Below are 10,864 nucleotides of genomic sequence, written 5' to 3' on the forward strand. Positions count from 1 at the left end.
CCCACTTCCAGGTGTCATTGTGCCAATGCGGGGACAAACACCTGTTTTTCTGGGAACATTTTTGGGGTGGGATTTATAAAAAATAATACCTGGAGCGCTGTTTTAAAGGGAACCTACAACATTTCCTATAAACTGCAGTGTGAAAATGAATACAAACTGCGCTGTGGGATGCAGGCGGCTTGTGGAAGATCTTCTAGCAAGTAATTCTCTACAGCGGCACATACATACCATTAGGGAGACATAAAACCAAAATACAGTCCAAAACATATTTGAGGCACGGTTACTATAGAAACTAAAACACATAGTGAAGGATAATGAATGTAACAATAGAAAGGGAGAAGCACTTCCGTCTTTTGAGCATTGTGGACGATGGCGAGGCAGCCGTTACATTCGTCTGAAGGATAGTAACTGTCCGAATATGTTCCATGAAGGATTCTTTTCGGGATATTTACTGTTCTCCTATAACAAAAAAACTCTCTAATCCAAACCTACCACTTCTGCATCCTCACAGCCCTGATGAAGCAGATCCCTAGAATGCATTGGCGCCTTACTTATCTATGATTAAAATGTCGCTTGGATTCAGCCATTGCCACTTCAATTCACTCTATCTTTCAATACATTTGCCGACTATGAGACATCAGCCATCTCTTCACCTATGAGCAACCTGTCTGGTACCTGCAGTCACTGGATTCCTTACACTTAGGGGGTCTATTCATAACCAATTGGCAGAGCTATTATACAAATCATTCTGAACGAATGCAAAAATGTTCTTTTCAGTTCGAATGTATATCATGTAATACCACATTATGGCCACTAGTTGGAGCTGAGGAACACAGAAATTACTTATTTCCTCAGCTGCTCAGCTCCATCTAGTGGCCATAATGCAATATTGCATCCATTGGACTGGAAAATTAAATATGTCTAAGAACAGGGGTGGGCAGCTCCACGCAGCTGGGCGGATCTCGACATCGATGTCGGGATCCGCTGCGGTGTCTCAGTATACCGCGACCTGAGCTTAGGGTGACGGGAGGACGCTAGTTTGTGTCCTCCCGTTACCCTAAGGAGAACTATGGGGAAAAGCCCTAACCCCATAGTTCTCCTTTAACTACAAATCCTATAAGGCCTCTGCGAGTCATGCCTGTAACCGTCTTGCAATGCCTCATGGGACTTGTAGTTCCACCACAGCTGGACGGCCGGAGTTGTCCACACCTGTCCAAGAACATTCTTTTTTGTGTCTATTTGCAGAGAATGAATGTTCGGAAATATTCGTGGGGCGAATGGCTTTGTGAATTGGTTATAAACAGACAACAAAGACTTATGGTTACGATCTACTAAACCTGGAAATGATTACCATTCCTCTTTGTCTATAGCATTTTTTAAAGGAAACCTTCAGGAATGTAGAAGTTTTTATTACTTATCGTGCAAGCTTCAAGGCTGCCACCTTTATCTTGATTTAACTACCTAGAGCAGGGTTAGGCATCCTCCAGCTGTGGTGAAGGCTCCGAGCGCCAACAATCATCCCACGTTCAAAGGCTGTTACATCGCGTTGTTTCCCCGTATCTTCAGAAACAAATCACTTCTACTGTCGTGGTAAACAACCTGCTTCCCTATTTATAATGGTCTGGCCCTCTAGCAACTTCAGCGCCAAATCATAGCTAATTTGCCTACAAACGTCACATGGTCATAATAATCTGGCCACTCAGTGTATAATAGACGTCACCAGCACTGGATAATGTATGGCCCAGAAGAAGGGACCCTGCGTGGCCTTGAAACGTTGGCTGTATGATGCATGTGATGATTTACACACATCATCCAGTGCTGGTGACTTCTATTATGGACTGTATCTGACACGGCGCCATGCGTGTTGTCACTTCAAGCACCAACCTTACATCCAAGGTCTGTATGCTGTATGGAGTGCCGGTGATTGGGTATTATCGATTTCATGCCCGTGACTGTCAGTCTTGCAATGCATCATGGGACTTGTAATCCCAGAACAGCTCGAAGGCTGAGGTTGCCTACCACTGGGTCTAGAGAGTCACCGATTCAGAACCAGCATGCAGTATCAGAGATACTACACATTAGAATCAAGTAATTGATGGCAGCTCTCGTATTTCCCTGGTGACAGGTTCACTTGATGACTCAAAGCTACAAAGATCTGGCTCTTGAATGTAAAATTGACACCGGCCGCATAAAATGATGGCTCGGGAATTTCACGCGATGTTATACGCATTGACAATTTTGGCCACGCAGCAGATGGCCATGATTTGGAAGCAGCGCTTGTGCTGTGCAGACTTAAAGCCAGAATTACATAACGTGTGCAATGCAGAGTTAGTATGAGAGGTCATTGGCTGTATATATTACAGGCTGATGTTCACCACGGATTGTGCACCGCTATGGACACCAGCCATAAACCCTTACACGACACTCTCTGCTCCCCTCTAGTGAGCCCCATTTAGCATTTGGCCACGTCAGGGACTGGAGTAAAACAATCTGCAGCGTAAGTGATTTGTGGAGAACGTGGAGGAAAATACAGTCATAGAATTCCCCGTGTGCTTGCATTTGTAGTAAATACACTCAGCACCTCTGATATTAGTCCAATGACGCTGATGCAGAACAGAAATTCTGGCTGCGCTACGGAGCCATGACCGGGATCCTCATCTCAATTGCTTGCTTCATTTACTTAGCATTCCGGCACTAAGAAGAGGACTTACAGCTGAGATGTCTACATGACATCTGCGGAATGACAAGTCGCACCGATGCACGCTCCTGGAATTATCACTATATGGAATGTATGTTACATTCCATAAGCGTCGGCGTATTTTATGGTTTGCAAGAGCACCTTGATTTCTTCTATTGAAAGTTAGACTCCAGGCACAGCTCAATATGCCGATGAAACACATATAAGGGAGACGTTTGACCCAACAAAGTCTGTATTTCAGTCCTAAGATTACCACTGGTCTTCTACCAAGTCCAGTCCCGTCAGGTAAGGAGAACTGATCACTGTCTGCTGTGATTTCACTTTCGGGTCTCCTCCCCGCACCATGAATGGAAAGGGAAAACAGAAGCAGAACATTGAGAAACTCCTCTCTTTGCTTTCTCCACCTACCAGCATGTGCCTTGCACAGGAGCACACCTAGCTGGCTCCTTGAGCTGCTTCTCCCTCACTTTCTCTGGCATGTCTATTCACCAGTGAGGATACCTTATAAATGTTGCTCAAGTAGCACTCAGCCCCAAAGGAGCCGATTAAATAACCGGGTCATCACTAGTCTGTCTAGGGGTTTCAGCTGCCCCATTAGCATTCAACTGCCCTCTTCTAGTGCCCACAAAGCTGATGTCCACTCCAGTAGTGCAATGCTGAATACGTTTTAATCAACATATTCACACTGGGGAGAGGGGGTATAGGGATCCTAGACATCCAGGCTGTAAGGGACATAGACTCCAGACTCACCAGACCTCTTAAACATCTCAGTGTAGATGCATTTGTGGTACCGTGAATTGTAATTGGAGTAACTGATGAGCAGGAGATGCATACAGGAGAGACACCAGCCATGCTAAAGAGGTTTTCTATGTTCCAGGCACCTCCAGTAGACATCTTTCCTGGTTTTCCTCCTCTGATAACAACACAGGCCTCCTCCATACTTGAGGCCTAAGGGGCCACTTCCCACACTCCAGCCTTTGCCCACCCCCGGGTCTCAGGCCTAGCCTGGGGGTGGCTGGACAGCACCCAGCCCTAATCCACGACTGGTACTGACTAGTTTGAGCACATGGCAATTCCCTCCAGTATATGTACCTTATCCCAGCATGCAACACTGGTTGGGAGAAACCCAGTGATTGGCTGCTGCACTGTACATACACTTACAGTGTCCCTCAATGGCTGTCCCACAATACAGCAGAGTCACACTCCACCCAGGGGGGTACAGTCAATGCCAGACATCTGGAGTTAACAGGATAAATGCCACTGTAATCCTACCAGGCTGACTACAGCCCCGGCAATAACTAAATGCCTAGTAGTCACCTCACAAAAGGTGATGGGGGGGGGGCTACACTGTCAAAAATAAATTGCAAGGGGCTGGTTGGAGCAGAATGTAAGCTCTGATTTGTAGTTGGACATTAGATTGCCTCAGGCAATCTTGAAGTAAATTGTGCATGGAGCTAGACATGCTGCTATAGAGACCAGTGGCTAGATCATTCAACAGTCCACGGGTGCATTTTAAATCAGAACATGTTCTACAGTATCAAGTTTTGTAACATTCTTAGGGCAGTAACACAGCCAGCATTGGAAGTTTGCCGATGAGTTGGAGAGATGGAAGAAGCACAGAGTCACAGAATGAAGCAGGGAGATCCTTGCACTGCAGGCCCTCAGGTACAGCTTCCTCTGCGGCAAGGAGAACAGTGAACAGCACAGCAGCACCGAATCCCACTCTGAATCTGGTGAAACTAGCAGTAAGAGGCAGCAGAGCCTTAGACAATCTCACACTGCAGCTACATGAGACAACACGAGTACCTAGGCGCCCTCACATACCAGGAAGTGCACAGCTTTTTTTCAGGAAGGATTCAAGGAAAGTAGATTTTTATGGGCAACACTTACCGTATTTTGCGGTCTATAAGACGTTCCTGACGATAGGACGCAGGGCTTCTGTGGCAGAAATTCTGTGACAGAAGCTGCAGTTAGTGACCGCTGAGACAGGTGGCGCTGTCTCAGTAATCACACAGAGCAGACGAAGAACAACGTTCTTCGTCTGCTCAAGGGGCTCCATGGTGAGCTCCTATGGACCCATCACGGTCCCCCAGAGGAGCAGGGGACCCCGAAAACCACGGCGGGGGCGGACACAATCGCCGCCGCCGCTCGATTTAATACAAGGGATCTAATTAGATCCCTTGTATTAAACGAGCAGCGGCTCCCACTGTACATTCAGCTCTGCTTGTCAGGAGCAGGGCTGAATGTACAAAAAGAAACTACTCGCCAGGCGCCCGAAACTGCATGTCCCGGGCGTCGGGCGATAGGTATTCGCTCCATAAGACGCAGGCACATTTTCCCCTTCCTTTGGGGGGGGGAAAAAAGTGCGTATTATGGAGCGAAAATAACGGTAAGTAGAATTAACATTTCTAAATGTTCCCTATAAGACAGCAAACGTTCACTTTTTTAATTCAGGTCCACTTCGAGTTTCAGGGTAGGCCTGTTTTAGGAGTTATGTTAAGTGTTAAAAGGGTTGGGGAGGAGATGGTTATGTATTTGGGCATGTTGTACAGTCCAGGATAGTTTAGGGAACACGCTCTTCCCTTCTATCAAATGCCCCAAATGGAAAACCAACATACTAGCACATTCCATTCTCCTTGTGGTTTCTTATATTGGCTGGTGCCGGTTATGGAAGTACTAGCAGAAGAGAGTTAAAATAGTGCTGACAGAATTTCCAAAGTTCTTTACTCCAGGCCAGCGTGTTCCATTACTGTCTGCATCAATTACTGATCCCTGCAGGCCTCCGTGTACCCCGCTTACATCAAAGAGTCTTAGATACAACTTCTAAGGGGATGTATGGCCCTTTGATTATACTGCATGACTACCAAAGTAGTACCTGCAGCCCTGTGTATAGCAGTGTGCACCTCCACCCGAATTTCTCTTGGATATCTGGACCCCCCCTGCTGTCCTGTCCTCTGCCTGGGATTTTATTTTTCTTATTGCATGAGAAACTTTCTTTCACCACCCAGCCTGCATATAACAGAAAGTTATGTATTTATTTTACTCAAAAATGTAATCTTACGGTGAGATCAATAATTCTTACTTAAAGCAATTTACCTTGTTGAGCAATAATAGATGTACATGTGAATGGCATTCAAGAGAAGATGCTTTACTCAAGGAAAGCTATTACAAATCCTTAAAAAGTGGAAAACGCACACTATATGGCATGGCCAAAAGGTCCTGGACGCCTCACCACCATACCTATATTATTATTATTATTATAATACAGGATTTGTATACCGCCAAAAGTTTGCGCAGCACTTTACAATATAAGGAAGACATTACAGTTATAATACAAATCAAGACGGTAAGGAGGGCCCTGCCCCTGAGAGCGTATAATCTTAAGGGGAGGGGCAAGTGATGCAAGAGGTGGTAGCTGTGTGGGGATGAATTGTTTGAGAAAGTGATAGTTCATTGGTTAGGTTGAGGCAGGATAGGCTTTCCTGAAAAAAAAGGAGTATTCAGGAATCACCTAAAGGCGTACAGAGTAGGAGATAGCCAGACAGGTTGGGGTAAAGAGTTCCAAAGCATGGGAGAGGCTCTAGAAAAGTCCTGGAGGCGAGCATGGGAGGAGTTGATGAGGGAGCTAGAGCGCAGGAGGTCTTGGGAGGGAGCAGAGATGATGCTCAGGGGGATCTTTTGAGACGAGGTTCAAAATTATTGCTGGGGGCAGAGTTGTGGATGTGGTTGTTAACATTTTGAATTTTATCCTTTTGATGATTGGAAGCCAGTGGAGTTATTGGCAAGAGGGGGGGTGGAGGATGGAAGCCAGTGCAGGGATTGGCAGAGGGGGGGGTGGAGGATGGAAGCCAGTGGAGCGATTGGCAGAGGGGGGTGGCAGACACTGACTGTTTGGTTAGGTGGATGAGCCTAGCAGCAGCATTCATGATAGTCTGAAGGGGGGAGGAGCCTGTGTAGAAGTAAGCCGATGAGGAAGGAGGTGGAATAGTCGAGAGAAGAGATAACGAGTGGATGAATACTTGGACATCCCATTCCAGAGACTAATCCAAGGCAGTGTTTATGATATGTCTACATAATAAAAGCTATTCTTACTGGAAACTGCATGTTGGGAGAGGCAAGAGGAGAGTTAAACCGCAATTCTGAACAAACAAACAAAATGTTTTTTTAAAGGAACGCTAGTGTAACACTTGGGTGGCTAGGCTGTTAGGTAAGCAGTCATACTCCGGTTCCAACATTGCATACTTGTTCCAAGGCAGTGAAAAGGGTCGGCTTCACAGCCTCAGAACTGACACATGGCATAGAAGTCTTGATGTGGCTTCATCACAACGTTCTCACAAAGAGGTGTTTTACTTACCAGGTCACCTCCCCAGGAAAGAGCTTCTCAATTTAAGCATTGCTCAGCCCAGCAGGTGCATGCCGGTACAGTCTTTATCCAGCTATTCTTGGGAGTATGCATATTGTGCTTTGGGCCATGTACGCACAGGCCTCGGATGGTATAATAGCAGCGTGTACAGAAAGCCGCTACATTTGCAAAGCTTTTAGTTATTTTTAAACCGCTTTATTGAAGAATTTAAAGTACGCTTTTGAAGCAGTTTGGAGATTTTATAATATATATACACATACATACACACTGAGTGGCCAGATTATTATGACCACCTGACATTTGTAGGCAAATTAGCTTTAATTTGGCGCTGAAGTTGCTAGAGGGCCAGACCATTATAAATAGGGAAGCAGGTTGTTTACCACGACAGTAGAAGTTATTTGTTTCTGAACATACGAGCAGAGTGGGGAATTGTTAAACCCCCCGTCAGGTTTTCGTATACCACCTGTGTTGCATGGGGACGATTTCCTTCACTTCCTAGTTTTCTACGCACAACAGGAAGAAGAATCTTTCCAAAGTGAGAGACATCTAAGACAACTGTCACCACTGGAAGATTTTGGATATTCCCATTACTTGCAGTCCCGGTGATGCTGGTAACCAGGATAGATAGAGAGGGTGAACCTAGGGACACAGACAAAAATTAGAACATCTGGTAAGGTGACTCCAACAGCATAACTGGTCTCCCGTGTTTGGTACCCAGAAGAAGCTTAGAGTGTAAACATATATTGAATGGGCACCAGATCAAATGAGTGAAAAAGTTCAAAGAGTCTTTAATTATTCAGTCACAAAAGGAAAAACAGTTGCTAATCACATTGTCCAACAACATTCCAAAAAGGGAATTCCTACAACACTGAAAGAGATTTCTTTAGGTTCAAGCCTTTGAGTTCTTCTAAGTCCCCATATTGTTTCAATCCCAGATGAAAGAGGGGGGGGGAGTTGTTGCCCTCAAAATGTGTTGGATGGTTCTCTTTTGTTATTAAATGATGAAAGACTCTTTGGACGTTTTTACCCATTTGGTCTGGTGCCCATTCAGTTTGTCTACACTCCAAGCTTCTTCTGGGTACCCACCAAGGCAGACCTGTTATGCTGTTGGGAGTCACCTTACCAGAGCCAGTGAGCTTCCTTGCAAAACTTTGACGCATTTGGACTCTTGAATGAGCATTGATATCCCAGCGCCTCCTAAATATTTGGAACCCCCCCCAAAAAAAAAGAACCTGAAAGGGGCAGCAAGTGCTCCTCTGTTTTTTTATTTCTCAAACTGGATCTGAATGTTCTTTAAAGGCTGAAAGTCTTGCAAATGCTTTGTGAAAGCTTAATAGAAGCTGAAGCCCATGCGATACTCTCCTTAGGCATCCCGGCTGGTATTCGATGCTCACAGGCCCTGTAAAGTTGCGGTGCCAGCCTTCCAAAGCACGCACATACACAATGTGCTAATCGAAACAGAGAGGCCGCGGGGGGAGATTGACCATCACTGACGCAGCAAGACAAATGTCGGAGCCGGCGGTAAATGTGGAGGCAGGAACGACCTTCAAATACAACAAGTTGGAGAGTAAATCCCAGACCCGCCATGAAGCAATGGAACAATTTAATTTCTTGGTGACTCACACACAGGGCCTGTGGATGGAAAGAATTGGGGGCTGATGATGAATTGGGTCTAAGCACGAAAACTTTGTAATAAATTTGGAAGATGTTCGTATGGTGTAGAAAAGCTATCGGGACTTCTTCAGAGAAGGAAAACAACAAGCTCTGTTGTGGTCTGTCTGCAGTGCTGCACAAAGCAAAAAGAACAGATTTATTTACCTGATCCTGGCTAGACCGGTCCCTGCAGCCTCTTCTCTCCTGGGATCCGGTGGTCTAAGGACCGCTGGCGTTGTCACGTCTTATGCTGGTCCATTGACTTGCATTAGACGTGAGGATGTAAAGGGACATTCCAAAGCTGGAGCAGAGGTGAGGAGGAGAGAGGCGAGTGCTGACCGAGGATCAGGTGAGTGATAAATGCAGCTGAGTCCCCTAGACAAAACATAACCCATGGAGTGCAGGGGTAACTTTTTGATATGCCGGAGTTCTTCTTAAAAGTGAACCTTTCAGTAAGTTTACAAGCATGCATGAACAAATTCCCGGTGACACCCACACTTTCCCACTTCCTGCCCTAGTGTCCTTGAGACAGGAACTAGAAGGAAATCTCTGAAATGAGGACCAAGCATTAAATATCTAACCGAGTATTCTGACTCTTACCCAATCTATCAGAGAAAAACAAAAGGTTTGGGCTTTAACCTTTGTGCAGAATTCTGAAAGAGGCTGTGAGCCAATTATAGGGCCGGAGGAAGATTTTTTAAAATTCCTGTTGCCATGGACGCATTTTATTTATAAGGAGAACTCGGAATGTCATAGCTGGCTGCGGAATGATAAGAAATCGCACAAACACAGCCGAAATGCCCGTTTTTTTTATTCCACTTTTTTTTCCTGAACGAACCTGGAGATTACCCGCGCACCTGAATTCTGCTCACAGAACTCCCTCCGGAGCCAACACTGCGCCCAGCTGACATGCACTCTAGCAGGTGCTAAACGCATTTTGGATCTGCTCTATCACACCGGTGAGATGATTAGGTAGCTGGCATAACGTCTACCAAGCAGAGGGCACGCCGTTCCCGCTCCCAGCGGCACGGAACAAGCAGGTGAAACCGCGGCGGAAATGTTGTGTCAGCTCAGGTGATAATGAGGTATAAGCCGGGCAGTAGAGCCAAGGCGAAGGCTCCAGCCCAGAGCTGTGTACGCATGAGGACGCCGCCAACCCGCTCATCAACAACTACCCATACACGCAGCTCTTGGCATCTCCCCTCAATAACACATTCCCCTTCTGTTCTAACAGGCAGCCTGCAAACTATTTTGCTTTTCTGAGGGTGGAGAGATCATTTGTTTTCTTTCTACTGAAAAGGGAATTTTAATGATCGTCCCTCTGCACACTTTTTCTTTTCCCAATTTAAAGGAAACCTCTAAGCCGGGGGGGGAGGGGGTGTTGGCAAACATGGCGCTCCAGCAGTGCTGAAAGTGCCATCATGCACTCCGTCTATGCAAGTCATGCCTGTGGCTGTCAGAGTCTTGCAATGCCTCATGGGACTTGTAGTTCCACAACAGCCGGTGTGCCAAGGTTCCATGCATGGGTAAGTGCTCTAAGCTTTAATCCAGCATGGTGGCAAAGTGATCAGGACATTGGCGGTGCATGCCCTCTGATAGCATTGTGGAATATGTGGCTTCTATGACTTGCATTGTGCATATTACATAGGGGGCTCCGGTGTGTCCTGCCGTAGGAAGAGCAAGACGCATCGAACTGACGAATGAGGAAAGTTGGGAAAAAGAAGGATGCACAGCATTATGTACAGCTAGACCGGGGGCAGGCAACCTTGACACTCCAGCTGTGATCAAACTAGACCTTTTTGTAACCTTACAAGACTGCATGAATAATTTCCTGACATATACAACACAAGTATAGATATCATGAAAAAAAACCCCTCTGCTTTTTATAATGTAAATGCCGTCCCTGAGCTCCAGTCAGTGACTTCTTAGGCCGAAATGAATATGTATAGAATGTATGAGAAAGCTGATGTAAGCTGTTCACTTTACAATAGACTTCAGAATGATTCGGACTGAAGGGGGAGAAAACGGGGACCAGAAATAATCCAACAGAACTCAGTTCAGGGATTGGCAGAGGGGGGCAGGGGATGGAAGCCAGTGGAAGGATTGGCAGAGGGGGGGGGGGGATGGAAGCCATTGCGGGGATTGGGAGG

Source organism: Nanorana parkeri, unplaced genomic scaffold, assembly GCF_000935625.1.
Source record: "Nanorana parkeri isolate BGI_ZX_2015 unplaced genomic scaffold, ASM93562v1 scaffold188, whole genome shotgun sequence".
Taxonomy (NCBI): Eukaryota; Metazoa; Chordata; class Amphibia; order Anura; family Dicroglossidae; genus Nanorana; species Nanorana parkeri.